The sequence below is a fragment of the Diabrotica virgifera genome, chromosome 10 (genome assembly GCF_917563875.1).
Source record: "Diabrotica virgifera virgifera chromosome 10, PGI_DIABVI_V3a".
In the NCBI taxonomy this organism is placed as follows: Eukaryota; Metazoa; Arthropoda; class Insecta; order Coleoptera; family Chrysomelidae; genus Diabrotica; species Diabrotica virgifera.
The window spans coordinates 118,230,033-118,241,445 of record NC_065452.1 but is presented as its reverse complement, the minus strand read 5'-3'; positions in this window follow the sequence as shown (position 1 = coordinate 118,241,445).

Below are 11,413 nucleotides of genomic sequence, written 5' to 3'. Positions count from 1 at the left end.
AATTCTTTTGAAAGATCTCCACGCAGCTAACTCAATATCACTTAATTTTTCATCAAACTGTTGATCTCTTAGTAGTTTTCTTATTTGTGGTCCAACAAATACCCCTTCTTTCAGATTCGCGTCACTAAATTTAGAAAAAATTCGTTTAAGGTGTTTAAACGCATGTCCTTCTTTATCTAATGCTTTAACGAAATTTTTAATCAATCCCAGTTTAATATGTAACGGAGGTAACAGAACGTTTTGGGAATCAACGAGAGGTATATTCTTAATGTTAGCTTGACCTGGAATATATTGATCTCTTGGAGACCATTCTGTAACTTGGTAATGGCTCTGTGTTGATCTACTGTCCCAGAGACAAAGAAAACAGCAAAATTTTGTAAATCCTCCCTGAAGACCTAGTAATAATCCGATGACTTTTAGGTCACCACATATTTGCCACTTGTATGTAGCATAGCTTATTGCATTTAGGATAAGCGACATACTCTCGTGTGTTTCTTTCATGTCAACTGCATGTGCAAGAGGAATAGATGGTCTTCTGTTGCCATTATGGAGCAGAACTGCTTTTAGACTTGATTTAGAAGAATCTATAAACAAACGCCATTCTTCTGGGATATGTGCAAATCATAATTTTTCCATAACCCCATTTGGATTAACACAAACACACATTTTATCCTGCATAGTGAAAAACGAGGATAGCTCCTGGTTACGGTTCCTAAATGTTGTAACTTTGGTTCCACTGGCTAGTAAATTCCATTGTTTCAATCTTGAACCTAAGAGTTCAGCATGTTCTTTGGACAAGTGAAGATCTCGAACTAAATCATTTAATTCAGCCTGTTGGATGAGATGAGGTTCTTTTTCGTCGCTTTCGGGTAAATAGAAATCGCCCCTTTCTCATGCATCATCGGGTTCACTTCTATCGTCATAGATTTCTAAATCTTCCTCCCAATTTGCCGGGGGTTCTGGAACTGGTAAATTCTCGCTATGCACAACCGGTTTTATTGCTGACGGAATATCTGGATATTCAATTTTATATTTGCTCTTCCTTGAAAATCCAGACACTTTTGTCATGCAGAAGTAAGAGTCGTTGAAATGACTTGTTGGTTCCCGCCAGTGGCGGTTATTCCTTTAGGTCAATTGGTCAATGACCTCCCTGTAATAATTGTACAATCAAACGATTATAATGTAATTATTTCCTTAAAAAAAGAAAATTTTCTGTATTAAAAATGTTCGGAATACAATAGTATTCAAAGTTAAATTTTGCTTTTATTGTATTGACTTTTCAGTCATTTTGTTGTAAAATATAGCGACAAAGATGCCGCCAGATTACCGATAACTAAACATGAAATACGAGCTGTTTGACGGTACCGAAGCCGAAAAGCCAAATTTATCTTTGACTGAAACTACCGCAATACGCACACAGCTAAATACGAACATTCACGATGGTCAAGAAATTTATTTGACCTCACTGTGAGAATACATACTTGGAAACCGAACGTTCACGAAAATACGCATGTATATGCAAGTTGGTACCAATTCGTGGTCAATGACCGTAGAGCGTGTCAGACTGGCTTTGTGGATGTCAGGTATCGAATGCATTTTATTGTTTTCCGTGTTTACTATTTTCTAACGATCCAGTGTGGTGCAAAACGGGGGTTACTGATCCGCATAAAAATGTAAGTTTTTATTTATTTTAGGTTTTGAGTTTAAGTAGTTTGTTGATATTCTGGCTGTTATAATTACATATTATATCATACTATTTATCTGATTTATTTGACAATTAGTAATGAAGACTTGTTCCTTTTACTTATTTCATATTTACTTGTTAAATAAAGATCCGCTTAAATTTAAACAACATAATATTGCAAAATAAGTTATAAGGAACCAATACAGATGATGGAATAAGAAATTATTTAAAATGTTATTTGTAGGTCTTGTTTTTCCAAACAAATCTTGAACTACCGGATATGACCTCCCCCTTCACTTACAGACCAGCCGCCATTGGTTCACGCCAAATCATCGGAACTACAAACGGCATAGAAAAGCGTTTGCCATTTAACCAATTACTTAGATTTGCAGCACAGGTTTGGCAACTTATGTGAGGAGCCCAGTCCCGATCTTGATCGCCAATAACACATCCAAAATACTTATATAGTAAGCTACTTTTGTCTTCTTATTAATTATCCTTTTCTGCGATTTAGGAGTAAACTGACCACATGTAACAAAAACTATCCGCGGGGTTAACACAACCACGTTTCTGGACTTTGGACATTTTTCACTTTGGATACTTTCACTTTTCGATATAAAACCACTATGCGCACTAAACCAATACTGAGGGGGTGATTTACCAACGAGCTGCTTTTATAACCATTTCATACTTTTAGCATTTTCTGGAAAACCCAAAGGTCAACAAACCACGGCGAAATTCTCGTACATGGGGGCTCATATAGAAATAGATGCGGCTCAGAGGAATAAAGACATTTGGAAATAGGTTTAAATGGGTAGGTTTGCCGATTAAGGATTGTCTTTGGTTTATTTTTTATTTAATGTGTTATTAGTAGACATTACATATACCAGTGTTGCCAAATTATGCACAGTTTTTAGAACAAACGTGAATTTGATAATGACTGTTTTAAAAAAAAATTTATCAAAATACTGATCTTTTTTTAATCATAACTCAAAAATTTTACGTGTTAGGAAGTTTTTACCATCATATTCCTGTTCAGAGAGCAAAAATTAACCAAAAACAGCATGTGGCATTCCAGTCGCATTTTGAGTGTAAACTAGTGTTATTTGAAATAACTTGTTCAAATAACTTTTTCCGATATCTCTAACGCGAAGCAAAATAGCAAAGTAAACAAAACAGTGTAGCATGTGTAAAAAATTTATGGGGAGGCTAAGCCTCCCTTGCCTCCTCTGACCAGCCGCCACTGGTATAAGTATGGGTAGGTATACATCGATATCGTATTGTAGTCTTATTATGTTTAGTGAACATTTTGTTTTTTGATTGTCCCTGATATCTTTAGAAACAAAGAAAATATACGGGTTTATTCTTTAACATGACGTGTTTTAACTGAAACAAAACTAAATTAACAATGAAAAATAACAGTTAACAAACCTTTAAAAACAGAAATGCACATAACATTAACAATTCTGGTCGACACCTTAAGAGTTATTTGTCGACCAAGTGAGCGGTATGCAACGCTCAACACACGAGAGACGAGATTGTTTAATGGAGGCTCTGCTATGTTTGGGGGTGGAATTTTCTTGAAGGTAAGTACGGATTTTGTGTCTACGTGGAGGCTCTTTAAATACTGAGAGGTCCATTGCACAGATTTTGTTTCTTTAAAAATAATTTCATTTTAGTGGTATGATAAGACATTCCTCCTCACGTATCGCATGTGATCAGTTAAAACAAATATTAAAGAGTGAGGCCGTGTAGTTTCTTTGTTATTAAAGATATCAGAGAAACTAAAAAAATAGAATGTTCACAGAATATGAGACTACAACATAATTTCGATATATACCGACCTTTGTACTTTTTACTCCCTACAGGGTGTCTCAAACTTTTGTTTCAGTTAAAATTCATGTTAAAGAATAAAACCATCCTAGCGCAGTCAACAGCTCGAGATCGAGCAGTCAGTGTAGGTATACCTTGCAACCGCTCGTGGGCTGTCGATAGCACGATGGAATTTCATCGTGCTGTTGACACCTTGAAGCGGTCGCGACAGCTTGAAGCGGTCGCGACTGCTTGAGCTGCCGTGTGTATGGCAGCGAATATAAGATTATAGTTCACTGCACGGTCGCAGCATCAAGCAGTTAATCTCAACAGCTTGAAGCTGTTCGTATACGGCCGACCTAATAAGTAGAGGAGTCGGCTAATTGTGCGCGTCGGGTAATTGTGCGAATCAATGTTTCTAATCTCCTATTTAATAAAATTGCAAAAACTATATTGTCGGACCATCTAGTAGCAACTGCCATATCTATCCGACACAAACGAACGTCGGGAGATACTTTACCGGTTAGCAGTTATCGTTTACATGTTTTCGCTTGGTATGATATTGTTTGTGTGTCTGAGAAAATAAGCGATAACTTTTTTTCTTGGCAGAAATATAGTTTAAATAGTACTTTTTTACGTTTTGTGACTGACCCATAAAACGTAAACAAGCGTTAAACAACTGTCAAAGTAGAGAAAGGGGCAAAGAGAAAACCACGAAATTGAAGAAAGGTACAAAAAGGAATATTTTTGAACGCAACATCTTCGAAGTTATTTCAGACAGTGAACTGTGCCATGATGATGAGTTGGACGATCTCGTGTAAGATCAAAATGACTTTTGTGTATTGCGGTGATGGTAGCAAAAAAGACGAGGTATGGTGCAAGTGTTCGATATATTGTCAATGGTCTCATGCCATGTGTATACGACAGGATAATTCAGAAGGATATATTTGTGACTTCTGCAATACTTAGATTTTTTTTAAAATATCTGTAACTTGGTTTCTTATCGTTTTTCGTATATTTGTTTGTCCCTTTAATATTTATGTTCAATAAGCTACATTTTCGAAGGTAATTTTTAAGTTCTATTATTGCGCACAGTTATCCGACATATACGCACCATTAGCTGAATAGGTCGGGTAATTGTGCGCATTACACTAATTGGAAATTTCGCCTCTCCCTCTTCTACTGCTCAACCCTTCATTAAATGAGGTCCCTACCAATATACCTAATCCTTTGAAGTATATCTTCAAAAAATTTGGAAACTGAAATGATTCAAGTTTGTGAAATATCCTGAATTAGCCTTAGGTGCGCACCAATAGCCGACTCTCCCCTGACATCAACGGTCGCACAAAAAGGATTAAAATAATCTTTTTTCAAAAGCGTTAAAACAACACTCTTAACGTGTCTACAGACCTCCTCAATAGAAATCTAATTCAGAGGATGTATAAAGAAAAACATAGACTAATTAGCCGGAGAAAAACATAGACTAATTAGACTAAGAAGACAGCCAATCAGGGAATTAGGTACGGTGCCTGAAATGTTATGTTCAGGCGTCCAAAAAACAGAGAAAATCTGGTACCCGAAGAGGATGCGGTCCCACAAAGTATGCGGTGCAGAAGCGTAAAATTGGCATAAGAAGAATAGAAGGCTCATCTCGTGAACAGTTGACGCCATTATCTTCAGTCGATCGTTGCACGTGGACTAAGTGAGATCCGATTATTGAAAATTGCAAGAATTCCTCTAGTTTTACTACTTCAAAAATTAAGACGTTAACGCCCGGTTTCATAATCAACTTAAACTGAACATTAACCAAGTTCACTTTAATCATCATCATTCTCTTTGCCTTATCCCTATGCGGGGTCGGCTTCCCTAATTGCATTTCTCCATACAATTCTATCTTGGATCATATCAATATTAATTCCCTTTACCAACATGTCCTGCCTAATCGTCTCCCCCCACGTCTTCTTTGGTCTTCCTCTCCTACTCCTTTCAGGAATCTGCACTTCAGTAATTCTTCGTATTGGGTGATTAGCGTCTCGACGTTGAACATGACCAAACCATCTCAACCTATACTCTCTCATTTTGGCATCAATTGGTGCCACACCTAGACTTCCCCTAATATACTAATTTTTATTTTATCCTTTTTTGTCACAACACTCATCCATCTAAGCATTCTCATTTCCACCACATGCATTCGTCGTTCCTCTTTCTTTTTCACTGCCCAACATTCAGTTCCGTACATCATAGCCGGTCTTATGACTGTTTTATAGAATTTTCCCTTCAACTTCATTGGAATTTTCCTGTCACACAGCACACCACTCGCTTCCTTCCACTTCATCCATCCAGCCCTAATTCTACTGCATGCATCTCCATCTATTTCTCCATTACTCTGTAATACTGACCCCAGGTACTTAAAACTATTGCTTTTTACAATCAGTTCACCATCCAAAGATACCATTTTATTTGTAGTAACTCCATCTTTAAATGAACATTGCAAATACTCTGTCTTTGTCCTACTAAGTTTTAAACCTTTTTCCTCCAGAGCTTGTCTCCACTGTTCCAGTTTTTGTTCCAAGTCTCTTTCACTATTTCCTACTAACACGACATCATCAGCATACATTAAGCACCATGGAATGGTACCCTGTATCTGGTCCAAAACTAATGAGAATAAATACGGAATAAGCACCGAGCCTTGGTGCAATCCTACTTTCACATGAAATTTATCAGTCTCTCCCACACCTGTCCTAACACTAGTCGTTACTCCCTCATATATATCCCTCACAATCTTTACATATTCACCAGGGACTCCTTTCTTATTGAGTGCTCATCACATAATCTCTCGAGGAACTCTATCATATGCTTTCTCAAGATCAATGAATACCATATGAGCGTTTGTTTCTTTATTCCTGTATTTTTCCATCAACTGCCTTATAATGAAAATTGCATGCATCTGTTGTTGATCTGCCCTGCATAAAGCCAAACTGATTCTCGGATATTTCGGTCTCTTCACGTATCCGTCTATCAATTACTCTTTCCCATATTTTCATGGTGCGGCTACGCAGTTTTATAGCCCTGTAGTTTGTACATTGTTGTATATCTCCCTTGTTTTTGTAGACAGGTACTAGTATACTGCTTCTCCATTCGTCTGCTATTTGTCCAACTTCCATAATTCTATTAAATAAACCTGCTAGCCACCTTGTTCCTGTCTCTCCCAATGCTCTCCATACTTCCCCAGGAATATCATCTGGTCCTACCGCTTTTCATTTCTTTATTTTTTGAAGCGGTTGAACCACTTCCGCGTTTGTTATTTTTGGTGACCATTGCTGCTACTGTCTCCGTTGATTCTACAGGCTGTCTGTCAAATTCTTCATTTAATAACTAAGTTCACTTTAATGTGTATTACAATTCCATTGATAAAAGTACCAACTTAAAATTTAAAGTCCATTTTAACTTTATTATGAAATCGAGCGTTAGTTCATATTCTTTATTCAGTTGGTTTTGAACTTATTATTGATATAAATCATGCTTTTTTCCGTGCATTTTGATGCACCTGCTACTTTATATGGTTTAGCAGTTTGTGATGACTAGAGCTCGGGAAATGTGCAAAATGCATATTAAGTGCATATTTGCATATTTTGGATACATTTTATAAGTGCATATGTATTTATGAAAATTGCATATTTTCGGATTTTTTTGCGTCAAACAATACCAACAGCAAAATTTTTAAACAGAAATGAGAAGTCTCAGATCTAAACAATAACTCTGAAAATTCCATTGGAACCACTTTCTGGTAACAACCTTAATTTCTGCCTTCTACAATTTTAAGGCAAGGAGACGACGAATAAAGGAGACGAAGGGGACTCTACAATATGCAGTCACATTTTGTTAGTGAACGAATTTTGTTATTGTTAAGTAATGCTGCACCATATGAGCAAAGATGGACAACATTTAAAAATATTTCTTTCACATTTGTTACTTGTTTAGCACACGCTTTAAATAGAGTAGCAGAAACTGGAAGGACAGAATTTCCATTAGTCAATACTCTTGTATCAAATATAAAAAAATATTTCTAAAAGCACTTCTGCGAGTAGCGGTGTATAAAGATCGTTTACCTAATGTGCCTTTGCCTTTACCACCTGAACCTGTTATAACTAGATGAGGAACATGGTTAAATTCTGCAAATTTCATAACCGACAATTTTGAGGGAATTAGAGAAGTCACTTGTAATTTCGATGTAGATAATTCAGGTGCTATAAAAAATGTGTGGATGTTTAAAAAAACCGTTATTAAAAAGTAATTTGACACATATCCAAACCAATTTTGTAAATATTGCTGAACCAATTAGAAAAGCGAAACATTTCATTAGAACATAGTATTGAAATTATCAATTCATTAAATGAAAAACACCTTGGAGAAACCAAAAAAGTGTATCAAAAATTCTGCACGTTGTTAACGAAAAATGAGGGACACCAAAAAATAATTCAAATAAATAATATTGATGAGGAAATGTGAAGATAATTTAATGTTATAGGTAGGTAGAACCCCCAATTATACAATATTTAAGTTTGCTTGTTTTACTTCATGGAAGTAGAAAGAAGTTTTTCCGTGTATAAACAATTATTATCAGATAGACGGCTCAGTTTTTCTGTAGAAAAGCGTTTAATAAATGTATAATTTCAACTGTAATAATAATATAATACAGAATGATGGTGATAAATATAAATAATAAATGAATACCTATATAATGATGTAGGTAATAGAAATTTCAATAAATATTTTTTGTGATTTTGGCAAAAAATATATTTTTTTTAACTTAAATGTCTCGGCAGCTAAGGCCATTAAGGATTACTTAATATAAGGATTACTGCGTTTTTTATTTATATGCAGGAAATGCATAAAAGCATATTTTAGTGCATATTTCATCTGTTTTTTATGCATATTTGCATGCATGTTTTAGGGTTTTTCAAGTGCATATTTCCTGAGCTCTAGTGATGACGTTTGTTGTTTCAGGCATAAAGGGGTAATAGTAAATATTACCATTACCATTTTTAGCCGTTTGAATGAGTGCTGCAAGAAATTATATTCTCCTATGTTGATCTATCTTCGTAAAAGAATCTCTCTTACAGTTGTGAAAAATGGACTTCTTGATGCTTTATACAAATGTCCCAAAAACGGATGGATGAATACAGAACTTTTTAATGAGTGGCTGTGCCATTTTGTAAGACATGCAAAGCAACTGATCCCATCTTTTTAGTGCTGGATAACGACTTCAGCCATATGTCTATTGATGCATATAATTTTTGTAAAAAAATATTCATATGGTGTCACTTTCACCACACACCTCAGATCATCTTCAGGATCATCATCTTTGGACTTGACTTTCTTTAGTCCTTTAAAGAATGCACTTTATAGAGAATATGATCTTTATCTGTCTAACATGCCATCAAAAAATAACCGAAATTGACGTCACTGAGCTGTTAAATAAAGCATTTTTTAAAGTAGCCATTATGGAGTAGGCAGTGTCCGGTTTTAGTGCATCTGGAATATGTCCGTTAGATCCCGATAAATTTAATGAGGATGATTTTGCTCCTGTCAATCCAGCAAAAGAAATTATAGTAAAAGTCGCTTCTCTACAAGGTGCTTCTACAACGTCTAAACAAAATGCATTTAATGATGAGTCAATGTTAGATATGTATTATAAATGTTCAGCCTTCTACATTTAAGGAAAATTTATTTTTCGCTTTTGTTCTAATAACAGTGAAAACTGTTAAAAACCAGAAATTAATAGAAAATATCGTAACAAGCAACAATCGGAAAATCTTACAAGCACATCATTGAATACAAAATTGGAGGAAGCTCAGGAAAAAAGACTATTAAAGTACGAGAATCTCAAGAGAAAGGAGGAACAGAAAGAAACAAGAAAGGTTTTTTTTTCATTCTTCCAATATTGATTTAGTGCGCACCATTTCCCGATCCGTGCGCATGATTATACCCTCATGGATGGGGAATCGTGCGCAAAGGCATTTCTTTTCTTTTTTTTAAGATTATGCTTTTGCACTTTGTATTTCTCTAAAACTTATTTTAAATATTCAAAGTAGAATAATTAGAGCTTACTCTAAAGTACTGCTGGTTGTTATGATAGATTTAAAGAATGTGCAGCAGAAGCGATTACTTCTTAAGTGCGCACCATTCCCCATTCCCCCTTTCCCCTATATCTTTTAAAATATAAATATTGTTAGGACAATAAATGTTTTTATTTTTAATTTATTTTATAGTTCCACTTATAGGTACCTACATACGGGTAGCGGCTAGGAACTCCTTTGGATAGTCCTATTAGGGAAAATGAATCAGTCCTTAGCCCTCCGAAGATTCCAGGAGTTTCCTGAAACGGAAAACTAGTACCTGTTTAGGGTCCCTTGTCTAGGGTTACGGATGAAGACCACAACGGCAGCCATCACGGAGAAGAAAAAACACCTTCGGTACGGTATGGATGGCGGAAGTATGGCAACCCCTTGATTTTAGGGTTTGTATGAGATCAAAATAGCACGCAGCGTCTGACCCAGAGTGGGCGGCTGCAAATAGCGTCAGTATCCAGAGGATCGGCTAAAATACAATCCAGAGAAGGCAACGGGAAACCACTCTGGTATATATTTCCCACGAAAACTACAATGAAAGCACAAACAGAAATGGCCCCTAGTCCCCGGCAGATCTTAGATGATCAAGGGGTGCGAAGAATCCCCCGGAGGAATAGTGTAAATATTTTGAATACTAACTTTAAGATTGCAACATGGAACGTTAGAAGTCTGTTCTAAACAGGAAAACTCGCAACTGCATGCTACGAGATGAAACATTTTGTATTAAAGATTTAAACAAACTCTAACTTAAAGTAAAACCACTTCTATGTAATAGGTATCATTTACTAAAATCTTAAAAAATCCCAATGAATTGAATAAAATAAGTTCATTCAGAACGTTTTCAGACCTATCAGTCCATCATCAGTAAATTCATATATACTTGCTAATTAGCCCCAGAACCAAACAATGGTTGTAATTATAATTCAATCTAAATTATAGTATTGTAACATTGAAAAGGCTAAACGCCGATGTTAAAAAATAACCTGGTGAACTTTGGGAACATGGTGAAACTCTACACGAGAACCTTAACCAACCATCTTGGGCCAACGAGGTCCCGTTGGCTCTCTTTAGACCTCGTTGTATGGTATACAGTTATGGTATACAGCCAACCCAGAGAACTACCCCTTTTTAGTTTATTAAAGATTTGTTTATCGGTTATCAGTTTGATTGAGGTTAGATGACCAGGTTCAGGTAAAGTTAAAACCATGAACAAAACTTTCTATTACTCTGGTAATAATGATCCGGCTCATCGTAACGGAGTTGGAGTAATTTTAGAAGACAAATATAACAATCCCGTCACAAACTTTGTGCCGTTTTCGGACTGATGTCTACTTGTTCAACTATCTGGAAAGCCAGTAAATATTAACATCATTCAGACTTATGCACCTACGGCCGATAAACCCATGGAAGAGCTAGAAGCGTGGTATGCTGATGCAGAAAAACTTATAAAGATGACCAAAAAACGAGACCTAACATTTATCTTAGGTGACTTTAACGCTAAGTTAGGTAGAGGAAAGGTATCTGGATTGATTGGAGACTTCGGACTTGGAGTAAGGAACGACAGGGGAGAGAGAATGACCGAATTCTGCCAACAACACAACATGGTAGCGACAAATACGTGGTTTAAATTACATCCTCGCAGATTATACACTTGGTCTTCACCACAACACAATGAAAACAGAGTAATCCGTAACCAAATAGATTACATATTGGCCAACAAAAGATATCAACGCTATCATCAGTGCAAAAACATATCCTGGAACTGACATCAATTCCGATCATAATC